Raw genomic sequence first — 5,031 nt, forward strand, 5'->3', positions numbered from 1 at the left:
GTGCCCTCATCCCTTCGTCCCTGCCCATCTCCCTGTGTGCCCCATCCCTGCCCATCTCTCTGTGTGCCTTCATCCATTCCTGCTGTCCTGTGGGCCCCATCCCTGCCCCCCTCACCCTGCCGAGCCCTGGGCAGGCTGGCACAGGCAGGGCAGCAGCTGTGCCATCCTTCGGGGGCACAGAGCTGTTTGGGCATAAAGCAGACTGTTGTTCAAACATGGGTGTGGAAAGGAGCATGGCAAGTTCCAGAGACTGCGCTCGGCAGCTTAGGGGAGTAAATCCCAGGGAAGTCACGTTTTAAGCACCTAAACCCCTTTATGGATCTGGGCCTGAACCAGAGTCACAGAGTGTGAACTTGACTCAGATCACGGAAGTCAAAGCTCCACTCTTAAGCTGCAGAATCAGCATCTTGTTCCTTGTGCAAACCAGAAAGCATTTCATAATTGATCCTTAACAAAGGCCTTTCCACACCTCACTCGTTTCTGTGGTTTGCCTTTTCAGACTTAAAATAACTGTGTAATAGGCCAAAGCCTTTTTCTTCAACAAAGTAAGTCCTATCACTTGATACATTTTCCTTTTTTTTTTTTACATTTTTGGAGGCCACTCTCAGCCAGGCTGGTCATAGGTTTGGGCAATTTCTAGAACAGAAAGCCCCTTCTCTCATGCCACCCAAATCTACCTGGTCATTCCCAACTGGATGTGGTTCCCTGCACACCTTCAGGGAAGGCAGGAAAATGAAACGACAAGTAAAAATGGAACTATGGAGTTGATTCCGTATAGGAGCACACAAATGCCCAGTAAGCCTTTATGAAAAAGTTTGGGTCATTGTGCACACTGACATGTCAGCTTTACACATTCTCCTTCCTTTTCAAGGCCTTTAGGATCAAACCCTCAATAATCCTAGATTTGTGTTCATAGTCAGGACCTGTAACCCAGGATGTGAAGTTCTTTGGCTTAAAAATTTTCTCCTGTTAGAGAGAACAAATATCCTTTTTTAAAATATTAACCTTGCTGACAGCATTTGATAGTCAGCCATGAAATGCTCCTGACTCACCTGATTTTTCTCAAATCAGGGGAAATGGATTTCATTAAAATCTTACCACATCCCTACCAAACCCAGGGATCCCTTCCCCACATTTTCCCCTGAGTTTCTCTGCTGTCATTAGCAGTAGTCACCATTCTCAGAGCACCTTCACCTCTTCCCACTGCTCAGCTTCAAGCCACAGCTCTGCCACGTGTACAGACTTACACTCACCTCTCTTGCAGGTTCTCCCAGTGTTCCTGGTGTTTTCTTAAATGGTGATAATGTCTCAATTTTGCTTCAACTTCTCCACATTTATTATTTCAAAATTGACAATTCCTGCTTTTCACTGAAAAACTTGGGTGGTACCTGAGCTGTTACTCTCTTCACATTCGGAATTTCATGGCCCTGCTGAAAGGCCCTTCAATGACTCCTTTCTTAAATCCTCATTCATTACTAAACTTCTCTTTCCAGGACACCTCACTTTTCCACTTTCTTTCCAAACTACGGAACCACATTATAGCTCTGCAGCTTCTTACTGCTCTGATCGTGTGACTCGTGAATTTGTAATTGTTCTTTTCCTTGTCACACAGCATTTGAATCCCATGGCCCTGTGCAGCACAGCTGCCCAACTGTACCTCAGTCCAGCTCCAGCTCATTCAATTACAATTGAGACACAGGTCTCAATTTTGATTCCCCTTCCCTGTCTCATTTTATCATAGTCCTTGCACTGTTTGAATTGTCTCAAAATCCTCCAGATCCCAAACCTCGAAGATCTTCATATTTACCTGAAGCAACCCTGAAGTCAGCAGGACACATCACAAATCTATAAGCATTCTTCTCATGCTTCTCATTGTGTCTGTGCAAGAATGTATAGGCTCAGGTAATCAATAAGGTGATCAATAATGTATTGATTCTAGTTCACAGTAGGGACAAACTGTGACTGTAACATCCCTGCCTTGCTACCAATTCTGCTTTCTAGGACAGTGATTTGGTTACCCATAACTAATGTGCTTGCTGCTCACATAACATCAATTGAATTTACTTCCTTTTGTAACACTTTATTCTAAGATTTTGAGATGTTCTCTCTCATTTCATTAATCTTAAATTACACAAGTTATCTACCACTCATGTTTTCTGTCCTTGGACTGCTTCCTTGGTAGCAGCACTTATTTCCTCTCTTCTTTCCCTGGAATGCTCAGAGTTCTAGAGTCCAAACTGTTCCTGCAGCAGACTATGCAAATTTTACAACAGATGAGCTATATCCAGGCCAGATGAAATATATCCTGATTCTCATTTTTAAAGAGCACAGGACAAGGTTTGTAGCTGCTGCAGGAGTTGCTTGTCTCTCTATCAGCTGTGTGACAGCTGAGCATTACAGGGACAGCGAGGCCTTGTCCCCAGTGAAAGGAACAATTGATTCACTGCACAGGGGAGAAGGAAGATTTGGACCTGGGGGGTCAGCAGTTGAACCAGCTGTTTCTTTGGCAGCTCAGAGCTGTCAGACCAGTTCCCCTCAGGAACAATTCTAAGGCAGCTCTAATGCAGATGGAAGAGACACTGTGAAGTCAAGGCAAACCCTTCCCTAAGGGAGGGCAGGCAGGATGGACACGGTGGTGCCTCAGCTCCTGCACAACAACCCCCGAAACACATTCCCAGTCCCAAAGGCCAAAGGCTGTCACAGCCAGGGACAGCCCCCTTTGGGGTGAGAAAGGGCATTTCAGCGAAGGATATCCTGTGATTGATGGGGTCCATTCTGGGAGCAATGGGGTACAATGGTGGATTTCTCATCTCACAAATGCCAGCCTCCATTAACAACAGCTGCACAATGACCTACTTAGAAAAAAGACAAGTGAAAATTCCATTTTGGAAGACAGCTGCCAAGAAATTAATATTTCCAAATTAATGTGGAGAGCCTGAATGCTACTGCCTCAGGCACTTATGCCAGAAAGGTTAAGTGGCACATTTAATAGATAATCTCTATGATTAATTTATCAGAAAGAACCAAGTGGCTAATTTCCCCTAATTGAAATTTTGTGGCATGATAAAAAATTTTCATATGTAATTCCACTTCCATTTAAATCCATTGTACTAACTTATTATATGAAACCAAACAAAACTACAGTCTTGAATCCTGCTTTCATTTTCCACTAAGGAAACAAATCCCTTGTGTGGCCACAAAGAAATTAGCAGAATGGATTTCCCTGAGGACTGATAAAAAAAAAAGGGATCAGACTTTCAAATCCAGTCCCAGGTTTCAAAGACAAAAAAGGAGCCAGATTTGCAGAGCTTCACAGCTTTTGGGTTTAGCAGGGGGACAAACCCGAGTGCGAGGTCACTGTGGGGATTTGGGTGGACTAGAGCTCACTTGGAGCAGCACTTTGGGGGGGTACAGCCCAGAGCAACCTGAGGGCAGGTGACTGTGTCAGTGCACCAGCTCTGAAATACCTGAGCTGACTGCCTACATCCACATTTTTACGTATTTCTAATAAATTAAGTGTCCTATGTTTTTAAGAGCGGGATGGCTTGCAAGGAGAGGTCAATTTTTTATTCAGACTGGTCACATACAAACTCTTCTTGAGATGTGGCACAGAAAGAGCAAACTTTTTGCTAAGGATAGACAGGAAGAAATTGCTCTGGATTTAACTTTGCTAAGTAAATCAGTTAAATAATGTGAGGGGGAAAAAACAGAGTACCTGGCATCTGCAACAGTGGAGCAAACTTGAAGGGGAGAAGTAATACAGGTCTTATACAGAACAGAGAAGAGCACTTACCATCTCTTTGGGGCCATGAGGTGGAATGTTTGTGGAAAATGCCCACGTGTTGTAAAATCAGTGTCTCCATCATATCCGTGTTTTTCCTGCCCTGTCATTTTTGTTCCTGGGCTTGCCTTTTCAAAATACTTTTCAAGTCTCTCTTGATGGTCAGGTCAGCAATCACAGGCGGTGCTCACTTTGGTTAAGGCTCCCACTGCTAATTCCTTGTGTGCCGTGTTGCTTGTCTATGGGAATTAATTCCTGTATGCAGCAACTGTTTGATTCTAGTAACTGTGTGGTTCATATAGTCCAAAGTCTGATGAACTTTGGTTCATTAGATAAAACAAAATTTCAGCACATGCAGGTTTAGGAAATGTGGATATTGATGGATCCTGTGCAGATCCACACCTTGAACCCACTCTGCAGATACCTGGCACTCCTGAACTGCTGCAGGACACCTCAGTGTGGCAGCGCTGAGAAAGTGCCCCCCTGTGTGGCTGTCTGAGGGCTCCTGCTGAGTCACTGAGGGGACTCCACACGCCCCATCCCAGGTCTTGCACCACAGCTTTTGTACCACAGAGCGCAGCTGTCGATTGGGTTCCTGATACGTGAACATGTCTCGGCTAGAAAGCACCGCTGGGTTTTTATGTGTCGCAGGTTTCACAGGTTTTAAAACTCACGCAGAGAAATTCTGCAGGTTGCACACCCTTGCCTTTCCCCGCGGATGGGTGCGGGGATTTGTAAAAATTCCTGCCCGGTCTCGCCAGGCTTTGCCCTGGAAGCAGCCTGGGGCTGGAGGAGGGTGTGAGCCATGGGAGCAGAGCTGGAGCCCCAGGCCCGCGGTCCGACCCAGCAGCGCCTGAAACGGGAGCTGCCAACGGGAATCAGCCACTGCGAAGCGGTGCGGGAGCACACGAGTGCGGAGTGCGGGAGGCGGGAGTGCGGGAATGCAGAGGTGTGGAAGTGCGGGCTGCTGGGGGTGCGGGCTGCGGGAATGCAGAGGTGCGGGATGCGGGAGTGCGGGCTGCCGGGGGTGCGGAAGGCGGGAATGCAGAGGTGCGGGATGCGGGAATGCAGAGGTGCGGGAGTGCAGAGGTGCGGGATGCAGGATTGCGGGCTGCCGGGGGTGCAGCAGCGCGGTGCCGACGGTGCCGCTGCTTTGCCGATCGCGGCCGAGAGGTGGCGGCCCCGCACCGAGGATTGGGCTCCTGCGGGAGGGCCCGGGGCCCGTCCGGCCCAGCCCCGGCCTGTCCCTG

The sequence above is a fragment of the Corapipo altera genome, unplaced genomic scaffold (assembly GCF_003945725.1).
Source record: "Corapipo altera isolate COAL_440 unplaced genomic scaffold, ASM394572v1 140, whole genome shotgun sequence".
Taxonomy (NCBI): Eukaryota; Metazoa; Chordata; class Aves; order Passeriformes; family Pipridae; genus Corapipo; species Corapipo altera.